The sequence below is a fragment of the Protopterus annectens genome, chromosome 5.part0, assembly GCF_019279795.1.
Source record: "Protopterus annectens isolate FY-2018-M chromosome 5.part0, PAN1.0, whole genome shotgun sequence".
In the NCBI taxonomy this organism is placed as follows: domain Eukaryota; kingdom Metazoa; phylum Chordata; order Ceratodontiformes; family Protopteridae; genus Protopterus; species Protopterus annectens.
This window is the reverse complement of record NC_056735.1, coordinates 63483868-63509996: the sequence shown is the minus strand read 5'-3', so window position 1 is coordinate 63509996 and position 26129 is coordinate 63483868.

Here is a 26129-nt window from a genome sequence, read left to right as displayed (position 1 = left end):
TACTTTTGACCTTACTAATAACACCGGCTCAACATTTGTAGATTTAGACTGGAATATATTAATGAAAGAAGCATCATAACAAAAGCAACTATCTTGTAAAGACTGAAATTGCTCCACCAGTCTGCACTCTGAGAGGACAGGAAGCTTGAACAAGATGGTGGTGGGTGCTATTTTTCCCCTGTTATGTGCACAGGGAGGCCATTTTTATTCATGTCAAAAATGATCAAGGCAAAATGAGTCTCTTTTTCTTTTATCTACGCTCTCCCCTGACTCTAATGCTTCAGTTGTTGAAAAAAATTCTATATAGTGGTCTACCTCCAATATGACATTTGAGTTTTTTTTTAATTAGGTTATCTAGATACTGGCTAAAGGCTTCCTCTAAAAATATTTGAATGTGTGCATGTTCGTCTCCTCCAACAGCTCATTGAGATAATCACATGTCTAGAACACAGCATGGCTTTAGGGCTTGGCATTGGACAGAAACAACTTTGCTTGATGGCAGTGATTATAATTATGTGTATCTAACTATAGCAAGGTTGTTAGATCATTGTTCTTTTTTTGAAAAACTTACTTATTGATCTTGGAAATATTCATAATAGAAGAGTTTACACACATATCACTTTACATAATTAATGCTTGCTACTAATATAACATCGCTTGTCAATTCTTCAAAGTTTTAAGCAGTCATCATAAACCTTTGTCTTGATTCTACAGTTTCTCAGTACTATTAGGAAACACAACATTCTGTTTTGGATATGTCTCTATAACAAAGCATGCCCCTTTTTATACATTGTATAATATAAAGTTATGTCTCTGTAGTTATACATTATACCAAATTTCTTTAATTTTCTATCATACAACCAACTTACAACAACTCACTCTGTCATTTACCAACCCAAATACTGCCCAGCCCTACTAAACCTTGTTCAAACCCACTCTGATAACAGAAGCCTAAGATCATCAGACAAATCCCAACTAGAATTCTTTAAAACCACAAACAGCTTTGGTGACTCTCTTTATTCACATCAGATCTCAGAATCATGGAAGTCCATTCATAAACACATTACCAACACCAGCTGCCCTGCCACATTCAAAGAAACTGCTCAAAACACACTTGGCCAGTAACTGGTTATGCTCCTGACAACCTCCTGGCTGAACCATGACTACTTTGCTACTTTCTAAATCCACTATCTACTGACAATCTCACTTTCTTCTTGTTATTTCCATCTCCACTGTCCCACTTCCATTATCCTTCATAATCTCCTAATCTTAACCTCCTCAAGTTTCCATGGTGTTCTCCAAATCTATCCAATAAATGCTGTAACATGCTTTAGAACGGCCCAATTCTAGGGGAACTAAGCACATTTCAGCCCGTCATTGTACAACCAAATTCTCTTGTCCCTCAGAATTTGTATAACAACACTGGTTTCTAAGATTAAAATTTTTGAATACTCTATTAAGAATCTTTTATTTAACTAATTGATTTCTGTGTAAATTACTTGACATCATCTGTAATGTTACAAAAATCATTACAATACCAGATTAGGTATCCTACTTCTAATGTATGTAATTGTATAATTTCACATTTTCGCCATTGTATACTATTATTGTATGACTTACTCCAAATGTTGTAATTGTGTGCCTCCACATTTTTCCTCTTGTATGTTATTATGCTGTATATATGTGGAGCTTTTCTCCCTGGGCCCAGATGGACACCCCTGGTGAACAAATATAAATAAATAAAATAAAATGTTGCTGTTATTACACAAATTGATGTATATTACCAGACGAGGCACACAGACATTTTTGCCTTACAGATTGTATTATATACTTATGCTAAATATCGTAAAGATCCATTATTTACAGACTTTAGCTCTAGTCTTCTCTTACTGAAAACCCATCATATTGTGATGCTTGGCTATAAGAGGGGATTCCTTTCATCACCCTCAAAGCTGTCTCTCAGAGTACAGACAAGTATTCCCAACATATTGGCCTTAGACAATATAATGCTGCAAACGCTTCCCTGTCTTCCCAAATGCTTCCCTGTCTTCCCAAACGCTTCCCTGACTTCCCAAATGCTTCCCTGTCTTCCCAAATGCTTCCCTGTCTTCCCAAACGCTTCCCTGACTTCCCAAATGCTTCCCTGTCTTCCCAATTGCTTCCTCTGTTAAATCACTTTGCTTTTTCCAAGAGCCTTTACACCATATTTCCCATCAGCAGATGAGGTTTAGCTCTGGCTGGAATAACTTCTGCAAATTACTCTTATCAAAGTAACACTGAGGAATATAACATTTACATATCATTATCACGGCACTCATTTCTTTTACTGCCTGTCTTATTATTTCAAAAATGTTTATTTTGCCAGTCCATAATGTCACTGCTGTCATCAAACATCTTACAAACTAACAGGACAGTCAGATCTCATCTACCTTTCTTCTTAGTGCATATATATATAAGACCATCAATATTACAACACATTTTAAATTTCTGTGTTAACTTGCCCTTTTAAACTTGACAACTTAAGAAAATGTAGCACAATTGCCAAACCCAGTATTCAGTCATTCCATCAGTAACATATAGCTGACTTCAATCATCATCACACAAAACATTACAGTCAGTGTTCTTCTCTCAGGGTCACATCTTCATTCTTGATAGGGCTTTACAAATTATTACATTAGCCAACCACCATTTAAATGGTTACACCCAAGCTTTGTATCTCAATTCCCTCATTTTTGTATGCTAGTAATGTTTACATCATAAAGTGCAACATTTGTTTTGCTATAAACCTTTTTAGTAATACTACTAATTATCATTTTGGTATCAAATACTCAGATTCTGTTTGTATTTATATTTCTCTTATTTTAAAACAAATTTGTTGGTTCATAGACTTAATAACTCTAGTCATAGTTCAGTAGTAAGTTAGTAATAGGAGCACTGGACATTACACTATTATTTTCTCAGCATTTAACATTTTATTATTACTCAGTTATAAAACATTCTAATTAAAACAATTTTAAGTAGTGATAACGTTTAAGGCTACAAAGTTTAGACACGTTTTTCATAATTTCTTTACATCATATTAGAAATGTTTTGTAGATTAAGTCTTTTGTGCAATGAGGAATACAATAACTTGTCAAAAGTACAAATATATTTGCAACACAGCATGCACATGACCCCAGTTTTCTGCCATTACAATAATCATGGTTATTTCCATGGTCCTACCTTGAAACAGAACAGGAAGATCCCAATTCACACCCCTTTACTTTCATATGAAATATAAACAGAAGAATTCTTCTGTGATACAAAATGTACTTAATGTATTTTGTAAATAAACTGTTATGATAATTGTCATATATTCTGTAATAACCTCTTCACTTATTATTAACACTTAAGCATGGATAAAAGAAAATGAATAGGTGGGGCACTATTCATTGATTTTATATCACAATAACCCCCAAAACAGCCCCTTTTTCTTGCATTAGTAATTGACTCAAAGTTACATTTTGCCACAGATGTATCACAGCTCTACTTTGATCATTTTTTTCAGACAAACTTTAATTGATTCTGTTTGCAATGCTTCATAGTTAAACCAAGTTATAAAACCTCTTATAATATCTTGTCCCCTGTTGCATTTCATAAAACAGTCTCCCTTTTCCATTTGATTCTTATTACCCCCCCCCAAATTCTTCTTACACTCCCCAAATTTGCAGAGTCACCCAGGTTTAAATTTCCTATATAACCTGTATGAATTACTGCATGGAATGCATAGAATGGTAAATTATTTTACTAATCAGACCTTAGTGACACTTCCAGGCACTTACCTGGGATCAGCCTAGTGTTGCATTTAGGTGCCAAATGTTGTCTGTTCATGTTTACATTAATAATTACAAAACCATGCTGCATACATACTATTCAAATATTTCATCTTAAAGCTTACATGAAGGGCAGCGCAACTGCATTCTTACTTAACCTCAGTGCAGTGTAGCTAGAGAGATATTAAATGTTCATATAATATTTATTTATACTGTTATTTTTATATTTCTCTAAATATTTTATTAACAAAGTAACAACTTAGCTTCATGAGAAATCTCATAGCTAGGTCAGCAAAATGCTTCTGACAGTATATACATAACTTGAGTGGCTACTAAGTTATTGTAAGTTGTTTACAAAATATTACAAAAAAACAATAATTACTGTGTTTGCTGTGACTTATAAAACCCAGCTTAAGGCTGAGGATCTAATGAATGCTACCGCTGTAAAGGTTGCTTTAGCACGGAACAGTTTGACATTTGTACTTCTTTGGCAACAATTATGGTTGTAGAGATATGATCATTTAATGAACTGTAAGGATATAACAAACGTTTGTCTAAAAGCGCTGGATGAAGCCATTGGAATTTAAAGCATAAACTTCCAAAACTCTAACAGAGGGATTTAATTAACTCAAACCATTACTTCCTCAGCAATAATAGAAGTCAAAACTCCAGCTGTGGAACCGTCAACATTGCTGAGAAAGCAAATGTATAGTTCAACTCAGGTTTGTTACATTCCTTAATAACACCCATAAATTGTAGTTTCTGCTGAAAAGTTGTATCTTCATAACAAGGAATAATTATAATCCACAAGAACTGTTCAACCTGCCACTATAAGCTTTCTTCCTGGTTGCCACAGTTGCCACAGAATCTGTTCTTTCCATATGTCATTAGGAACTGCACCAAAAGAAGTCCAAGTTTAGCATATGTCTTCTCTGGTACAGTCAGTAGCAACCATCTCACTTTCTCAATTCTCAGTGACTGCTTTATGAGGCCTGTCCACTGAGCCATATTAGTTTTCGCAGTCTCCAGCAAATCCAGTCCTTCCTCTTCATTCAACACTCCAATCAGTCTAATTTTTAGGCAATCATTTACTGATCCACATGTTTTGGCCACCTATTTCTTTCATTCAGTTTCACATTTCAGCTGCCCGTTGCTTAACCAGCATCACGGTGACCTCTTGAGCATGTAGAAATGCAATATTATCAACTCTAGCTACTTGCAGTTTTGTTATATACCCTTCCAACAGCACTGAAATATGCCACAAGTCAAATGTCACCTCTTTCAAGCCTCTTATTACTTCTTTTACATTCAGATAAATCAATTTTTTATCATTTACAAAACACTGCTGTGGTGGTCACCACTCCTCTTGATTTTAATCATAGCAGATTTCTTCCAATACAGTCTCACTTTTGGCTAGTGTTTTCATTTTTTCTGCAGTTATTCAAATATCCATCCCTTTATACTCAATATTTTTGATAATTTGTACCAAAATGGACTTATCAAATTAAAAAAAAAATTGCTATGATATACAGAGCCACTATGGGAGACATCCAACATCTTTAAGCATGGTAGGCCCCCCAGATCATCCGATCATTGTACTTTGACATCCTAAAGCAATTGATTAAGTTATCACTACTTTCTGGACTATCTAACCTCTTAATTAGTGGCTGTAGTTATGATAGATACAGTCTGTCAGCTGGGACAACACAGCCCTTCCTCCTGCCGGTAATGTAAGGTAATTGTACAGGGCTCAGTGTCTGGTCTAATATTCTTCATTGTATTCACTAAGACAATACTGGAGCACCGAACTGATTAACTGGTTCAGCATGCCAAATACTCTGGTACCCTTGTCATAGAGGATATCCTAGTCATCAGCCATGAACTGTGGAGTATATTCAGCTCCGCACAGTCCGTCATAACCTCTTTGGGATTATTTGCCAACATTACCAAAACCAGATCTTGCTTTCTGCCTTCAAGATTCCCAAGAATGAGAGTGGGAATCCTATTATCTCCAAAGAACCAAGTCTATCCTAATAGTCGTTTGATTTGAGTGGTATCTTCAGAGCACAAAATCTATACAGATATTCTTCAGATCAGAATGGTGATCTTACTGTCGCCAAAGAAGGAATTCTACAATGATATTCTTTTTGTTATTTCTTATCTGAAGTAGTTAGTTCCATCAAATAAAATGGAGTCATCACTGATAACTGGTTCAAATTTGATAAGCATGTAATCACTATACTAACTCAGACAACCAGAAGCTTTAAAGGTAGGCTCTCACATAAGCTTAAATGACACAAAACACACTGTGGTATTAGGCTAGCCATATCTAAAGCCAAGTATAGATTAGGTAATTCATACTTTTTGTCCACATTGGTTAGCTCTTGGATGACTTCCAAGTACACTGCAGCAGACATTCTCAAGTACACATTCTAAAATTCACAAAAAATATTTCCACAGATCTTAACTTACATGCACATTCCCTGGCTTGCACATGTATTTTCCTTTTCAGAAATATGTCATGTTCAGCTGTGAATAATGCATGATTTAGTCACTGCTGGTGTGGTTTGATCACGAGTGTAACCCAAGTGATCAAACAAAACTAGCCATGAGTGAATCTGACATTAGCCGCAGTTGAACATGAGTGATTGGTACTGCACAATAACATTATTTAAACAAAGAAATTATATATATTTTTTAAAATTATGTTATTTATAAATTAAGTTTAATTTTTATGGAGGGATGGAGGGGACAGCTGAGTTAGGTACTGAACATGCACTGGGCATGAGTAACCCAACACTTGCATAGTGCATTCACTAAATCCAGTTCCTGACAGTTTTTATTTTGAGGGAGTCAGGCAATTTGGAGCTATTTGCTTAGATACTCCTGACATCTTGGTAAGGTTTTCTTCTGCATTCTAAAAATTTGTGTGTATTATTCTGTTCGAAGAAGCAGTCTTGTGCTGCAGAGTAGGATGGGGCATTTATATTTACCGGTCACCATTTTGTTTAGATTTTACTAGTAGCGGCATGAAGACAAAAAGGTGACTGTAGCTTCTTTAAGCGACTGCATTCACAGTTATTTGTATTACTTTAGATTGATGATCAGACAGATTATTTTGGGTAATGCTGGGTTTAGAACAGGCACACTGATTGCTTTGGTCATTTAGTACGCATGCATGTTGTTGAATGTTCATTGTATAATTAGAATTTGTAAATTTATTCTTGTGATGCATGCAGCTCTTATCTGATAATAATACGACATCATTTATGTTCACAGTTTTTACATTTTTGACATCCTTCTTTCCGAATTTCACAATGCACATTGCCTGTGTTTCTCCTGTATTTCTCTAGTTACCTTCTCTTTATTTTCACCTTTTGTGACAAAACAAACTCATGTTCTGTTTGCCTAATCTCGTTGTAGTCTGTTTCTGATTATTTTATTATTTTTTTTTCATTATAAATAAATCAAATATGTTATTAACAAACTGATACATATGGTTGAAGTATTTTATAAAACAACTGTGACATTTTATAACTACTTGTTTTGCAGCTTTTATTTTTCCAATACTCAGAAGAAAAATGAACATTCCTCAGTCAGATATTTTCTTTTATTACATATAGTTATATAAATAAATGTCTATACTGGTAAAATACAGCTATAGTATTACCAAATTAATAAATAAAGAACACAAATAAAAGATGGTACTCACTCACTCTCTCTCTCTCTCTCTCTCTCTCTCTCTCTCTCTCAATCTCTCTCTCTCTCTCTCTCTCCTTGAATTGTTCACTTTGTTGTTTTTTGAAAGGGGATGCTTCTTCTGTCTATTAAATTTATCCCTGCTTTATCACATTATACAGTCATACCTCTCAACCTCTTAGCACATGAAATCTGGACAATGTCTAATATAATGGGGTGTCAAAAGTCCAAAAATAGGGAAAGATTTTAAATATCGCTCTTCTAAACATACAAATTTACTGGAATAGCAGGATTTGTGTTGGCATGCATGAAGGATATGAAACATATGATGTCTGAAACTCAAATGTATGTCATTATATAGTGACTTCAAACATCAGTGATTAGCCAAAAAAACATAAATTTATGAGGATGAGATCAAAAATACGAGGCAAAAATGTGGACATTATGCAAAAATCTGTACAGTTGAGAGGTATATGTGCAGTATATAACCCTCCAATTTTACGAGGAACAGACCAAAAATATGAGGCACAAATCTGGACATTCTACAAAACTCTGTGCAGTTGAGAGGTATGTGTGCAGTATATAACCCTCCTAATTCACATCTAAGGAGCAGAGATGTATCAGTCTATTTTGCCTGCACAAAGTTTCTTATTCAAGCTGGGTGGCAGTGGTTTGAGAAAGCAAACATATTTGAACTTTGGAGGATTTTTGTTGCTCTGACATAAAATGTTTGTGGCACAGTTCCTGTACAGGATAAAGCAGATCTAGCCATTCCAAAGCTTAACAATAATTTTAGTTAGTACAGATGTATCGTTCTTTAAATTTAAATTTTTAAGCATAACTTGCATTAGTGTCAAACAGGATGCAACAAAACTGTTTACACAAAGATATGTAAAGTTTTTTTCACTTTTAACACTGCAAATAATTGCAAAGCTGGCCACATGCAGTGAATGATTCCAATAATCATCTGTTCAAAGCACTGTATACCTCAAATATTTTAACACATTTGTACCGAGCCTGGTCTTGGCCTCTCCTATTAGTGTAAGTTGTGGGCTCACTGCATGTGATTACAGAATGGCTGTTTTCTGCATGGCTTGCTTTGTGGCATTTTATAAGGCTGAGCCAAATATAAAATGCATTTCTCTGAAAGTCCAGTCCTCTCATTTTAGTACAATTTGCTCTGATTCATCTTTGTTCAGGATACAACTTTCACCAAATAGGTGTCTCCCTAGCAAGTCAGACACCTGTTATAGATCGTATTGATGATGACTGCTGGGATGCTGATAGACACATTCCAATTTGTTGTATATTTGCCAATCAAATATCTCATGATATAAAAGAACATTTGCTGCATGTGCAAATATGGTGAAATATCCTGAAATAAGACATTCTACAATTTATAAATTCCTTGATGACTTATTCTTTACGTTTTATATTAACTGTGATTTATTTTTCTGATAGAAGAATAAGACATTTTTTTAAAATGGTTATATATTGTGTGTGAGAAAGGCACAACAAGTAGCATAATTCAAAGTTAAAAGTAAACTTTATTGTCATTTAGGACTACACATGTGTAAATCTCACCTTTGGTGCACGAAGAGCAGAAGGCTGTGGGTTCTATTCCCACTCCAGGTGATCAGATTGCTGATACTGCAGCACAGCCTTTTTAACTGAGGTTGCATCTGTTTAAGGTGGTTTTAGCTGAGGTGGATGTAAAAGATCCCACGGCACATATTGAAAGGAATAGGGGAAGTTCCCCACTGCCATGGCCAGATTTCCCTTGTAGTATAAATACCATCTCAGGTGTCCCCTGAAAAGAGGTCACTAGCCTAGTGGGACTAACATGGTCTACAAAGGATAACTTAAATAAATTCATAAAATGTGTGTGTGTGTCCTTCCTATGTTTTTCTTATAATGGATCTGTATCTCATCTATGATTGTGTCTGGCTTCCCCAAACTCTGAATGAGATAAAGTGCCTATCAAAAGTGAATAAAAAAATCTGAGTGGCCACAGTGCTGGTGTTCTTACTGCATTAACTAGCCCTGAAACAGATGAAGAGATTACACTAGTGCATTTTAAAGAAACCATTCAGGAAAAAGTGTAGGAAATGAGGTCAGAAAATGATGAGTGTTCATTTTAGTTCTCTTGCGGCAGAAAAGAGCTTAGGCAACCAATAATAACGACTTTTAGGGAGGGTTATCTTGGACTTCAGTGAAAGATAATTCAGTCCAGAAAGGGTTATGGCAACATCTTTTCAGAGTGCACACATGTAGCTATCCCTTTGCAATGAGTCACTACCTGCTCAATGCCTCTCTTTCCCCTCCGTAGTATGATCTTATTCAGATCACGTTATATGCTGCAGCAGAGGCAGAAACATTCAGTTTTGCTATTGTGTGTGGCAAAGACACTTTAACAAAATATATGTGACAGCTGAAACAAAATGTAGGATGAATGGGTACTCCTAAATGAATTATGATGCTGGCTGTAAATGACTGCTCATAAGTCTGACTCCCCAGAAAGTTTAATTTTAAATTATCGGTCCTGAATGAAATTTCTTTACTTTCATATTGCATTCACTGACGTACCTCTGCATACATATAACAGGCTCAGTATAAAACTAAGCATGCTGTCAGGAAGTCTGCAAATTAGATATTTATTCTTCAGGAGTTCCATGGTAATATCTATCGCTTTAGTTCTGTGTGCTATTGATCAAACTGACAAAGGGGAACTTGGATTATAAATGTACTATAGCTGAGGGTCAAGCATATTATCTTAAATTACTTCAGTGATCATGGCAAACCACTTGTAGATCACTCAGCATTCAACCAAAAATGCTACAGTTCTTGTGACCTTTGCTTTTTGTGTTTTCTGAAGTTGCTGTTATTTACTTTGTATATCAAGTTCAGACTTTGAACATTTCTGATAATTTCTTCAGTTGTTAACAGTCTTAACATACAGTAAGTGCCATTGTTGTTTATGCATTCTCTCAAATGATATGACCTGAATTGTCAGAGATAGACACTGCAACTGATACATTCTGTAGCTGCAGAGAAGAGCTGTTTTACAGGGTTTTAGATAATGAGAACATGGTACACTGAGATCCTACTGGAGAATGAATGTTCTACAGACATGGTACACTGAGATCCTACTGGAGAATGAATGTTCTACAGACATGGTACACTGAGATTCTATTGGAGAATGAATGTTCTACAGACATGGTACACTGAGATCCTACTGGAGAATGAATGTTCTACAGTAGGGTATTAATGTGCAGATGTCATCTGCTGAAAAACAAGTCTGATGCTTCATGGCAGTGTGTAACAAATTGCCATTATGCACGGATGGAAAAAAAAACACTGACAATTTTATATGCTCACTAAACACTTTTTTGCAATTTAGCGAGCACAAGAAAGTGAATAAATGAAATTAGTAACGTGTGTGTGTGTGTGTGTGTGTGTGTGTGTGTGTGTGTGTGTGTGTGTGTGTGTGTGTGGGGGGGAGGGGGGGCATGGACACGTGTATTTAACAGGCAGAGAATGAGCAAGAGAGAGACAGTGATTGGAAGTAAGAGATACATTAAGCATTGAGTGCATATCTCTCATCTTCTTTTTTCAAAAATTGTAGATAAAGTTAATTATATGTAGGGGAAAGGTATAAAATGAGGGTCAATCTTTAATAACCTGCATTTTCTGAGCAACCAAAATTATGACACTATAACGTGTGTCTTTATTAAGTAATATTCAGTGATTTAACAGAAAAATCAAACACTGTGGAGTCATAGACCACAATCTGGGGCAGTTGAGAGACACTATATTTTTTATTTCATTGGTCACAATAAGACATCGGAAGTGCACTCAAACAAGAAAGTAGTTGTAATTGTGTATGTATATGTGAGTTCATGCTTGTGTGTGTGTGTGTGTGTGTGTGTGTGTGTGTGTGTGTGTGTGTGTGTGTGTGTGTGTGAGTAAATGAAATGCTTACTCAACTTACATTTTGGATATAAAATACTTCCTCTGACAGCAATTATATATACTGCAGCAAGATTGAAACATCAGGAAAAATAAATATTTTGTTTTACATAAAATATAAAAAATGTTTATACTAATACAAAACTAAGCAAACAAGTAAGTAAGTAAATAAACAAACAAACAAACAAATAAGATGAAATAAAGAATGCTACCCTTCAAAGGCTCCAGCCAAAAACCAGGAATATTTAGAGAAACAGCTAGATGGAGGGCACCACAATGTAGAAATAAAAATAAAGTTGATTTATTTATGTAACAGGCGCTTTCACGTGCATCCAAAGCACGCTTCCTCAGGTTTATATGACAAACAAACAAATAAATACATATGAGCAATTTAACAGTTAACTCACTATCTAAGCCCAATATTACCCTCCAGGTTGGGCCTTATAAGGAAATAATGATCTTACTGAGAGGAGAAACCCTCCTCCAGTGGTGTTGAGCCTCATAACACCCCTGAGCAGTCCATTATTTCACCAATAATGCCCAGCATGTCAGGCATTATTGCTTGCCAAGAATGTCAGTTATTATTATCAGAACAGCAAAAGAATAGAACGGAAGAGGAAATACAATATTGCAAATTCTAGTCATGTTTTCTGATTTTATTTCAGTGTGATCTCACCTGACCACCACCGTCCTTCCATTCATTACTGAGAACAAAGCATGATCCTCTCAATAGTTGTCCTTTAAATCTGGTGCTTTGGATACATCATTTAATGTATTAATTCTGTCTGCACTTAATCTATTTATGTATTCTTTCAGTTATTTACATTAGACTGCTAACAGAAACCAAATATAAGTACGTTTTCAGGGGTGGTTATAAGTGTTAGTTAACTGAGTGACCATCTCATAATCACAGAATCACATCATTTAAGGCATAAAATAAGAAACTCATCAAGAGCTGCAGGATTAAAGGTGTTCTAAAGTGGCACATTTCAACCAATAAATTAAGCAGTGAGACTTATACAAGCAGCTTTCAGAAAATACATCATGCTGAGTAGATGCATTTTGGCTTCTTCCATGCCATCTCAGAGTCCATATTTCACAGCATCAAATATCTCAGTTAAAACAACTAACATAGCTTAGTGTAAAGACCAACATGAGTATGAAAAATGTACTAGGTTTGCTTCAGAGTGGAACCAAAAAAGACAAGAGTGAATGTCCAAGACAGTATATCACAGGCAGTTATTGTGTAAGTAGATCCTATACTTATTATGTTCGCAACCTCAAAGGCAGAACAAAACTGTGTGCAGAGCTCATTTTAAATGGAGCCACCTATACTGAACCAGAAGATATAGCAAACCTCCTGGCTGATAAATTCAGCTCCAACTTTACTATTCTCTCCCTCTCAACCTTCCCTCAGGAAATATCATCAAATATAACTCCCCCTACTATCACTAGAGAACAGGTCCTTAATGCTCTCTCTAAGACCAAGAACACTGCATCAATGGGCCCAGATAATATCTCAGGATGCCTTCTAAATAGCATGAAATATGACCTATTAGGGCCTCTGGAATTACTATTTAACTGTAACCTCCAAATAGACTTCGTGCCTTATGAATGGAGAAAGGCAACAGTCATCCCTTTGCACAAAGGTGGGGCATCTACAGACCCTGGAAACTAGAGACACATAAGTTTCACTAGTCTTATATGTAAAGCCATGGAAAGAATTATCATGGAGATGATCAACAGAGATATAGTAAACCTCCAGGTATTTTCATTTATATTGTATGAGTGTGGGATGTACATATCCAGGGCAGGTACATCTAGGTCATATCCAACCATGAGGGTGTTGTTTACTGGTGTACAGCAACAGTCAACTGTGTTAATACTGACAACATCTGGGGGACCCTGGTATGTGTACAACTGACCTGGTTACAAACAGTGGTATTATTGCATTGCATAACACATTATGCAACTGTGTCAGTACATGGGTACTTTTCACAGTTGATGTAGGGCTAGGTACAGTCTACCAGTTGAAGGCTATTTGGTGTTGTACCATACTATTTCATACCACATTTATGGATGTGTGTTGGTAGTCTGAGGACATGGTGGTGGATGTATATGAGGATACAACCTAGAATGCAGCTTTTGCCTCTGTCACCTGTACCTGACTCATCTGTGATGCAGTATGTTGGAGTAGTGGTCTTTACTTGTGAGTAGCCTTTATGAATATGTGGACACCACCACCTGGAGTGGTCCGTATCAGTGTTATGGCCCACATGTCTGGATCTGAGTTATATGGTGGTGGTGCTATTGTGCACTACAGAGTCTTCAGTCAGGTGTTCCTCACTGCATAGATGTCAGTATTCCCCATTGTAGGTTCTACATTGAGCAAATGGATTACGACAGCCACACATCTAGCACTGGTTAGCATACGCATCCAATGCAATTGTCTTGTAGGTGTCAGGGTGTTACTTCTGTGTTTAGGACATTTGCCTTGGAATGGCACTATATGGGTAAATGTGACCTAGGTATTATCCACACTCCCTTGAATCATGGATGCATGTGATCTGTGACAGAGGCTTGTCTTCTTTCAGTCATGTCATCCCAGAATGAAAGACACTGGACAACCTCATAATTACAGCAGGACATTGGCTCATTGTTTTGGTCAAGCGGTTGCCACTCATACCATGACATCCCTGTGAGTGGCAGTATTGTGCTTGATATCAAATGCTACATCTAAGGTGACGGACAGCAGCAGATGTTGTGTCGATGACCAATGTCAGATATACTTAGTGGAGTGGTCCTGCTAATAATGACAACTACTAACACAGCCGGGAGAGGTCATCTTGACACCTGCACCTCAGTACCATTAGACAATGGGGCTCACATATTATGCTTGCACATGCCACTGTTCCAATTATAATGCCACTGTCCACAACCTGATATCAATGTATGCCTTTCAGGGCAGCAATGTGTGTGACACATGCTGTACTTTGCATCCACCTGTGTGTCCCAGTTAACCAATTGTCTGTCACTTCCACAGATGCATGAGTATGTACACTTCACATATATATGGCAGTACTTCATTTACATGTATGCATGTGTATCACACAGCACATACACAGATATATAATTTACAGGCCACATACAGGTATCTGGTAGTAAACCTGCATGATGTGCATATAGGTTCATAGGTTCATTGGTTGGTACTAGGCTATCGGCCCTAGGGCCTATGCAAGCCTAGCCATAACAATTCCCTGGATATTTCTTCCCACAATATTTGCTTCTCCAGGCCCCTGTCTAGCAGGGTGACGGACATGATCCCCGGAATAAATTTCCTATCTCCCATTCAATCATCAAGGTTCCTTTTGAAGAGGGCCAATGAGGCGCTCTGCTTGATATGTATGGGCAGTCTATTTCAGAGTATGGGGAGTCTCTGGGTCAGGAACCTATCCCTCCAGCATGTTTTGTTCATTGTGATGACAAGGTTTAGATCCCTGGAGCGTGTGACTCTGAGGGATTGGGATTTCTTTAAGTGGAGCATGTCCAACAGCTCAGGGTTTGACATGGCCTTGTATGTTAAGCAGAGATCACCTCTAAGTAGACAATATGCCACAGAGTATAGCTGGAGTTGTTTTAGACAGTCAGTATATGGCATCTGCTTTAGGCCTGTGATTCTTTTAGTGAGGTATTTCTTTGGCCTTTCCAGCTGTTGCAGATGTCTTGTGAGGTACATAACAAATGGGGCATTATACTCTATAATGGGTCTAATGAGGGATGAGTACAGTGGGACAATGACCTCCTTTTTTCTGGATGAAAAGCCCTTAGTGATGAGGTGTGCCACATAGAAGGATTTCCTGACTGTTGTGGCAATGTGGTTCTCGAAGGTGAGACCACTGTCCACCTGTGTCCCTAAGTCTCTCATCACACTTTCGATGTTTAGTGTCCTGCCACCTATGTGGTAATTCATATATATACTGACAGTTAAGATGTACATAGCTGTAAACCTGTGTGTTTACAATAGGAGTCCATTACAATGTGTTATGTACATCTAAGTGTATGAGCATGCACACTGTGGCCTTCTGTGGTTAGAATCAGAGTGCATCCCAAACAGCCCTGTGCTACTAAGTGTATGAGCGTACCCACTGCCACCTTGTGTAATTTGAGTCAGTGCATCCAAACAAGCCCTTTGTTTCTAAGTGTATGAGCATGGCCAGTATAACCTTGTGTAGTTGTAGACAGAGTGCATCCCAAACGGACCTGTGCAACTAAGTGTATGAGCATGCCCACTGTCACCTTGTGTAATTGGAGTCAATGCATCCAAACAAGTCCTGTGATTCTATGTGTATGAGCATGACCACTGTAACCCTGTATAGTGATAGTAGTTGTCCATTCCACAGATGGGCATACTATAGTTCAGGGCTTGTTGCGCTACAACTATACCTCTCAGGCCTACCTATGTCTTACCTGCAGATGATGTGTCTTGTTTGTGCATACAAGTTGTAATGGACTCCTACTTTAAACACACAGGTTTACAGCTATGTACTTCATGACTGTCAGTATCCATGTTGATGTCCTCAATCTTAGAAGGACATTCTGACTGCCTTGAAATGGGTAATCTCTGTGGCATGTCTCGTAACTGTGTAGTACTGTAATAGTGATCTGTAGATAGGTAGGAGTTGTGATCCCACCACTGGCAACTGTGTGTGTGTCAGCAAGTGGTTGTGTGTGTGTATTTGTGTCTGCATCCTGTCATGACAGCGGGTTTCACTGCTTTCCAAAGAGAAACCACCTTTTGCACTGGCCTTTATCCTTGTCATCTGCTAAACCACCCTTTCCCCCCTCCACACTGCAAGTAATCAGTCCTGTGATGTCAACCAGCTCAGAAGCAGAATCAGATTAAGTGTAATTGTATGGGTTCTGTGGCACATACCCCAACTGCATACCACTGTATTAGTTACCTTTACATAGGCAGGACTTGTAAGCCAATACTGGCAAGTGTGTGTGTGTGTGTTTGTGTATGTGTGACTACCCTGTAGCCAGGCATACACATGTGTTATGTCTTTTAACATGCTGCACACTGTGGTAGTCATCTGTGGTGAGTGGAGTCTACAAATTATTACATAGTTAGGAATAGAAAGGAATATAGAGTCAAGAATGACTACTGTTGGGTACGTTATTTTCCTGTGCCACTGTTGAGCAATGACACAGAAGTGGTCCCTGGGGTGTATTTCCATACCCATCATTCCCCCACCCAAACTCCACAATCCCCGGGGTATATTTCCTTAGCCATCATTCCCCACTCCAAACTCCACATACACAACAACCATCCCTTCTCTGGTGAACTGATTAAGATTTAAATGTTATAATAAAAGAGTTGCCTCTGTTTTGTGTACACATCAATTCCTTTGGAACCCTTCTCTGTCACAAAGGGTTTTCAGACATGTTTATATATATGGCTATAGCTGTGTCTGTGTATATGCACATATATATATATATATATATATATATATATATATATATATGTATGTGTGTGTACACATCCCATAAGTGCATATATGTATTTAGTATTTAGTTATAACAGTTGAAGATATGTAGACTTGTCTATGTTGTTTCACAGAGTACAGTACGTTCAAAGGTACTGTACATATGTACACAAAGTGACTGTCCCATTTGTTTTCATTACTGTGGAATACCTGTAGTAAAATGTGTATTATAAAAACCATGAAACATATATAGTAACTAGATGGCTTAGTGATAAGTCTAATGAGCTTGGTGTGCATGGTCCAGGGTTCAAGACCTGCAAGTTGTTTTGATAATGTCATTTAGGACTGAATAAGGCACATTTAAGCAGGTGTACATGTGTTTTCGTGACAGTAAGCAGCGGGTACACACAGTTAAAAGACATGTACAACTTGCAGTACACTTGAAATGCCCTTCTTTGGCAATCCTGCTGATGTCACCCACCTAGAAATACACCTCTGGGACTACTGTAACCCAATAATCTCTGTAGTGTGTCCTATAACTGTGTAATTCTGTAGTGTGATAAGCTAGTTTGGTAGGTGTTCTAATTCCAGATTTGCCAACTGTGTGTGTCTCTGTCTGCCTGAGAAGGGAACAATGCTTTTTAGAGTACGCACACTCCTTACAGTTCATATACTCAACTTTGGCAAGGATGCTGATGTCACCCACCTAGAAATACACCTCTGTGACTACTGTACCCCAATAATCTCTGTAGCGTGTCTTGTAACTGCATAATTCTATAGTGTGATCAACTAGTTTGGTAGGTGTTCAAATCCCAGACTTGCCAACTGTGTGTGTCTGTCTGCCTGAGAAGGGAGCAACGCTTTTTAGAGTACGCACACTCCTTACAAGTCACATACTCAATTTTGGCAAGATGCTGATGTCACCCACTGAGAAATACACCTCTGGCAGTGCTGTAACCCAGTAATCTCTGTAGCGTGTCCTGTAACTGTGTAATGTTGAAGTGTGATAAACTAGTTTGGTAGGTGCTCAAATCCCAGACTTGCAAACTGTGTATGTCTGTCTGCCTGAGATGGGAACAATGCTTTTTAGAGTACGCACACTCCTTACAATTCATATACGCAACTTTGGCAAGGATGCTGATGTCACTCACCTAGAAATACACCTGTGGGACTGCTATAACCCAGTAATCTCTGTAGCGTGTCAGGTAACTGAATACTGCTGGAGTGTGATTTAGAACTGTGGTAGGGTTCCATCCACAACCATGATAGTTATGTATGTTTTAGGTGTGTATCAATGTCTGTGTAGAGAGCAATGCATTATAGCCTACTCACTCACAAGACATTTACAGTGCCCTACTTTGGTAATTCTGTTGATGTCATTCCTTGTCAAATACACCTCTGGGGAATGAGTTTCCTAGTAATCCTCATGGTGTGTCTTATAACATCTCCATGCAGTAGTGTGATGTAGTTGTTCATGGGTTCTATACCCACACATGTCAGTTGCGTGTATCTCACTGTCTGATTTGTGAGCAATGCATTTTGAGCTACTCACTTGCAGGAAATTTGAAATGCCCTACTTTTGTAAACCTGCTGATGTCATTCCTTGTGAAATACACCTTTGGGGAAAGGGTAGCCCAGTAATCTCCATAGCGCGTGCTATAACTGTGTAATGCTGTATTGTGATAAACTAGTTAGGTAGGAGTTCTATTTCAAGACATGGCAGGTGTGTGTGTGTGTGTGTGTGTGTGTGTGTGTGTGTGTGTGTGTTTGTCAGTCAGAGCCTGTGTAGAGGTGGCTGTGAATGTCTAACCACTGGACATGTTGAGGACCAGGTTTTGTAGTTTTCCTATATGGTGGCCATATTATATGTTACAATGTCCACCTCACGAGGATTACAGATTTCAGCCAAGCGACTGGGTTGGCAAGCCATACCCCTACATCTGGCAAAAGTCCTGGTGAACAAAGTAACCAACCCTACTATTACCCAGAATATGGTCTGAACCCATGTGTCATACACAAACACACTTGCCTAGAAAATCCTGCTATGTTGCTAGTACCCTGCACATTGTTGACAGATAGTAGGCATGGTGTTATTGCAGTGGGCTACAGAGGGCATGGCACCCTGTCCACCAGTACAATAATCACATAATTGCGGACAATGCACCTTCACTATGTTCCCCACTGGATGCCTGCAACATATGTGGTGCCATCAAATGTGATCCACAAAGGGCATACAATGCCTTACACATATGTCCTGTATGGATAGATGCCACTGACACCAGGGAATACCTGTATCATGCTATCAATGCAGGTGCAGGGTCAACCTGCTGTCTATTAGCAGGTCCTGCCACACCAGGCCAGGATTGGCACATCTGATGATAACAGTCTGTGTACATAACATAGGTTCATAGGTTCATAGGTTCATACTAGGCTATCTGCCCTGGGGCAATTACAAGCCTAGCCCGATTTTGTTTGGCTTACGCCACCCCTTGATTTGAGTATACTGTGCCCTTTGTAAGGTTTAGTTTACTGTGCCTCTGTCTAATAGTGACACGGAAGTAATCCCCGGGACAAACCTACGATCCCCCATCCACTCATCAAGATTCTTCTTGAAGAGATTCAGTGAGGTGCTCTGCCTAACATGAATTGGAATTCTATTCCAGAGTGAAGGGAGCCTCTGGGTTATGAATCTGTCCCTCCAGCAAGTTATATTTATTTCTGTGCTGAGGTTCAAGTCCCTCGAGTGTGTGGCTCTAAGGGATTTAGATTTACTGAGGTGGAGCATATCCATTAATTCTGGATTGGACACAGCTTTATATGTCAGGCATAGATCGCCTCGAAGTAGGCGGTATGCAACTGAGTAGAGCTGGAGTTTTTTTAACCGAGCAGCATATGGCATCTGCTTGAGTCCCTTGATCCTCTTGGTGAGGTACTTTTGGGGTCTTTCTAATTGCTGCAGGTGTCGGGTAAGGTACATCCCAAAAGGGGCATTATATTCTATGATAGGCCTGATGAGGGATGAATAAAGGGGCATGATTACCTCTCTTGATCTAGATGTGAATCCTTTCATGATGAGGTGGGCTATGTAGAATGTCTTTCTAACCACTTTGGCAATGTGGTTGTCAAAGAAGAGATTGCTATCAACTTGGGTCCCCAGATCCCTAATTACTTTCTCTGTACTTAATGGGTTACCACCTATGTGGTAATTTGTGGGCACATTGTTTTTGCCAAAGGGTATGACTATACACTTTTTGGCATTTAGCTTTAGACCATGGCTCTGGCACCAGTTATCCTTCTCTGTGAGGCCTTTTGGAAGGATGTTTGTGTCAGCTGGAGAGTCGATTATGGAGCCCAGTTTGCAGTCATCTGTGAACTTGGTGAGCCATAATCCTCCCACGGTGGCCTGTACCTTGGAAAAGTATATACCGAACAAGAGCGGTCCCAGGACAGAACCTTGTGGGACACCACTTGTGACTGGTTTCGAGTCTGACATGGCTCCAGCAACTCTCACTCTGTGGGTTCTCTCTTTGAGCCAGTTTGTGACCCATCTTGTGACATAGGGGTTTATATTTAAGCTGGATAGCTTATCTATGATGCCCGAGTGGGGTATTGTGTCAAATGCCTTTGCTAGGTCCAGATAGGCTGTGTGGACTACCTTCCCTTCATCTATGGCTTTGGTGACTGTTTCAAAGAAGTTGACCAGGTTCAAAAGGCAGGATCTACCCTTGACGAAGCCGAATTGGGTAGGATCTAGTGTCTGTAGGTCCCCAATGTCTTTGTTTATGAGCTTCATGATGATCCTCTCAATAGCCTTGCAGAGTAGGCTAGTCAGGCTTATGGGGCGATAGTTTCCAGGGTCCGTAGTGGCTCCACCTTTGAGGAGTGGGACCACTGTTGCTGTACGCCATTCTGTGGGCACATATCCTGTAGTGAGGCTGAGATTGTACAGCTGTTTTATTTGAGGGGTTAGTTCTTCTTGGAGTTCATGTAGGATGCAACCCGGGACGCCATCTGGTCCCATGGAAGCAGTGTTTTTTGCTTTGGAGAGGGCAGCCTTCACCTGAGCATCAGAGATGTTTGGGAGGCAGTCCTCTGCTGGGATAGATACTTGCTCTTTTGGGGGGGGGTGGAGAAGTTTGCACTGAACCTGTCTGCCAGGATATTGGCGATGTCTGTGGGTTCAGTGTATTTTTTGTCATTTAGAATCAACTCAGAACAAGTCTGGGAGTTGCATCCCAGGTTCCTAACATAACTGAAAAAAGCCTTATGATTGTCTTTAGTGTCTTGTGCAATTTTTCTCTCGAAGCTGGCCTTGGAGGATTTTATGAGGGATCGTAATTTTTTGCTAGTACTGATCAGAGCTGCCTTCCCTATTAGGGATTTTGCTCTATCATGTAGTAGCTTCCTCCTTCTGTTGTACAGTTTATTTATGGCTGGGGTCCACCAGACTGGACACCTGCCTTTGGCTGATTGGGTCTTGGTTTTGTTTGGGATAGCATGATCCATGCATTCCTGGAGATGTCCGTAGAATGCATTTATATAGGATTCTGCAGTTTGGGCCATAGTTTCCACTGGCCCTGGGGTCTTGAAGGACTCCACTTTGGTTTTGAGAAGTGGGAAGTTCGCTTTTGATAAGTTTTTCACTGTGGTTTTCTGGGTTGGGGGTGGGGTCAGGATGTGGATATCCAGTGAAATTAATTTATGGTCTGATCTTACCAATGAGGGATATACTTCTGGTATGGAGCATAGAGTACCCATGTTGGTAATGATCAGGTCTAGTATGTTATCCCCTCTTGTGGGAGTGGTGACTAGTTGTTCCATAGCATTTGAGTTTATAATTTCCAGGAACCTTTGGGCTAAGGTGCCGGGGCTTGAGTAGTGCTCCCAGTCTATGTTTGGGTAGTTGAAGTCGCCCAATATAATGGTGTTCCGAGAGATCTTCATGTTCTCCAATGTTTTCAGGAAAGCCAAGTGGGATTCCTGACTTTGAGAGGGTGGTCTGTAGGATGCTATAAACTGAAAAGCAGTCTTTCCCACTGTTAGTTGCACATGGATGATCTACGATACTTCGTGCAATGCCACTAACCTGGAGGTGTGGATATCCTTGATAAATATGGAAACTCCCCCTCCTTTTGTGGTTCGGTCCGGGCTTTGGGGCCGAAAAGCATGATATGAGGTATAACCTGGTAGTGCTGGGATGCTCTCTGGAGCCTTGAACCAGGTTTCTGTCACTGCACAGATATCGATGTTCTCCATACTGAGGAGAGCTTGAGTCGTGCATCTTGAGGTTAAGACTTCTGGCGTTTAGCAGCATTACCCTTAGTTTCTTGTTCCTTGTGCTGTCTATGGAGGTGGGTTTGACTTTTGAGCCTTGCCTAAAAAAGGCACTATGGGGGTGGCAAGAGCCTTTGTCAATATCCGAAAGCCCAGTGGTGACAGGTGCAAGCCGTCCCTAGCAAAGCAACGTGGGTTGTTGAGCATGTCATCCCAGGCTGACAGACACTGGATCCCCTTTGAATGACACCAAAATTTTAGCCAATTGTTAAAATCGATCATTTTGTCTTTGTACTGTGGCATCATTCTAGGTGAGGGTAAGATGCTGCTCAAGGTCAGGGTCATACCGGCCTAGGCTACATGATCAGAGAGCTCCTCTATGTCTCTTTTCATGTAGTCCAGGGAGGTACGTCTCAAGTCATTCACACCAGCATGTATGATGACTGAGTCATATTTGTATTTGCTTTGGAGTGACCTGAGTGCTTGCGTTATGTGGCGGATCCTAGCACCCAACAGGCAGCTCACTGTGACCTTCTCTTTGTTCAGCCTGGTGAGCGGGACGTCAGTGTGTCTGACAATATAGTCATCTATTACAAGAGTATCAGGTTTGTTAGTCAGCCTTAAGGGCTGTGGCTGCTTGGCACACTGACTTTGTGGGCTATGTGTTGTGCGTGTTTTGTTTTGGGGTAGCGTTTGCTTGGGTGTCTGCTTTGGAGGTCTCTGTTGCTTAGGTACATTTTTATTTAGAGCCTCTGAGTATGTTTTTGTGTATTTATGTGTTTGGTTCGCTGATGTGGTGGGACTATGTGATACTGGAATTGTGTTGTGTGAGGTTACCTTCTCCTCCTGAATGGTTTCACCAGTTTTGAGATGAGAGAGCTCAGCCTCCAGTTTGGCTATATGGTTGCATCTCTCACATATATTTGAACCTGTTTGGAGGAGGAGAGGGTTGTCTGTGTACATGAGACAGTTGTAACATTGCCTCAAAATTCCCAGATTCACCAGCTGGACTGGAGAGGAAACCATTGATTGACCTTTGGACATGCTAGAGTAATATAGGGAAACTGAATTAAGATGGACCAATAGGGGTCAAGGTAATTGTAGAGAGTATAAGAGTAAGTAGTGCTTATGGTTTAATAGTGCTAACTTGTAAGATTACTTATTTGGACCAGTGAAGGGCCTTAGAATGAGAATACGGTGTTTAATTTGAGAGATAGAGCAGTTCTAAGGGAAAAAGTGAAGAGCAGACTTCGTGGAGCCAGGAATAGTTTAAACCCAATTAGGTGGCACTGCCCGTTGTTGCGCTATGCACAAAAACGTGCAAAACCGCGCAAAAGAGGGTTTTAAGAGAGGGAGATCAAGGAGTTTGGAATTGACCCAAAATGGCCAATAAAACTACAGTTTCAAGGCAGTAACCACTCCCACAGGGGCAGGCAGGCTGCTCAATGTTTATCACTGCCACTGATGAACAGAGAGACTTCCCTTTAGCCCAAGCAAAAAATGGCCTCCAAGAAACTTACAAGCAGTTCAGAACAGCAAGCCTGTAACTGAACTTTTTTAAATCTCAGAAAAGTGGGAAAAAAGCAAGATTTTTTGTTTTTTTGTTTTTTTAAAGATAGCAGAGGTTCACAAGTAGCAACAAGTTATAACAGTGCAGTAAATGACCCCACACTTGAGTGCTAAGCCAGAGACAGATAAAATGCAAGTTTTAAGAAACAAACGATTTTATAAATAAGTGAAAACAGGAAATTCAGTAAACAGCTCTAGGTTGTGTTCTAAATACAGCTACCAATGCAGAAATCAAGTTTAACAAGCCAGAAAATGCTCAAAGTAGGCGGCTATGCAGAAAAACCTAGCAAATAATCTGAAGAAAAATACTTAAAATTTCAAAAGTGGCTCCTTTCTTCTCTCAGCGTTTTCTTCTCTTGGTGGGTGCTTTCCCAACAGCCAACAAGTCTGAAAAGACATGTGCCAGGCAAACCAGGTACACTTAAACATGTCACTGTACATTAATGTGGGACGTGCACATCCCAGGCAATGTCCATGTCAAGGACTATCAAGCACAGACATGGCATGCTTTGCAAATTAATGGCCATACACAATAGTAAACAAAATAGAATTCCTGCTGTAAAATGAAAAGGAATATGCCAAAGAAAACACTGACATTGAGAAAATTCTTTAATAATAACAGCAAAGCTTTCGGGACTAAACCCTTCTTCAATACTACAAACATTTCAAAAATCAAAGCAGTTAAATTTAAGTAGGAGCCAAACCATCACATGATCGCAGCCAGCCAACCATGCGGTGGAAGCAATTAAATGACAAAATTGGAATAAATAATTAAAAAAAAGTACATAAAATCCAAACTTTAAAATTTAGTATATTGTAACCTCACTAAAATTGGTTTTAGACTTATAACTGTGTTACAACCAGGTGAATGGTCGGCGGCAAAGCACAACATCCATTCATATTCCTTAATTTCTAGGAAGTTGTTAATATCACCACCTCTCATAGATGCATGCACCATGTCTATCACCCTGAATTTAAATCTATGGGTATCTCCATTGGTACTAATGTGCTTATATAATGCATTATTTTCAGTCTTTCTCCTAATATCGGATTTATGTTCAATAATGCACTCTTTAAGCTTTCTAGTGGTCTTACCTACATAAAAACAAGAACATCAGGTACAGGTGGCTAGATAAACCACATTAGAACTAACACAATTAGCTGTAAGCTTAAAAGTATATTCATTTATTGTAGAGGGATGAATAAATCTCTCACTTCCTTTACCATAGATATCGGTACAACATGTACAATTCAAACAGCTGAACGTACCAAGCCTTGTACTAACTTGAGCAATTTGTCTACCAGTAAAATCCTTATAACATAGCTTATTTTTCAAAGTTCCAATATTCCTATATGAGAAATAGGGGCGGGCACCCAGTATATTACTTACTTCTGGAGACTCCATCAGAACAACCCAATTTCTCAATATAATATTTTTAATAAACTTAGTTTTAGTATTAAACGTTATTACATATCTAACTTTAACTGTATCTTTTCTAGTTTTACCAGATTTATGGTAGATCCATCTTCTATTCTAAAAATTAGTTTATGGGTAGTGTCCCTATCCATCATAGTTTTATTCCTTAATTCTAAAATCAAAGATGAGTCATAGCCACACTTCAAAAAATCAGTTTGCATTTCATTAAGTTGTTCCAAAAAGATAGAATTGTCAGTGTTACGTCTACTGGCCCTACTAAATTGTGCCATTACTATCCCCTTAAAAACATGGGGTGCATGCATACTGCTCTTGTGTATATACCTACCAGCATGTACATCCTTTTTATGTATACTTGTATTAATGGCACCATCTTTCAATTCTATGAATAAATCTAAAAATACAACCTTGCTTTCTGAATATTCCATCTTAAACTTTAAAAAAAACAGTTGTACCATTTAAGTAATTAATATAATGACAAAGTTCATCTGATGTTCCCTTCCAAATAAGGAAACAGTCATCCACAAAGCGCTGATAAAAACAAACATTACGGTTTAAAACATTAAAATCACTACAAATATATTTTGTTTCCCATTGGTGAAGAACTAGGTTAGCATAAGTATTAGCGACAGGCGTACCCATCGCTACACCAGTCAATTGTAAATAGAATTGGTTATTAAACAAAAAAATATTAGTAGTTAAAACCAATTCCAATAAACAGCAAATATTTTCTACTTGTTTAGTTGGTAATGACGCTTGCCTAGTCAAAAATTCTCTAATTGATTCAATCCCATAACTGTTAGGGATGACTGTGAATAAAGATGAAATATCTAAAGTCACAAATAAATAATCACCTTGACATAATTCAGTAACATGTAAATTATG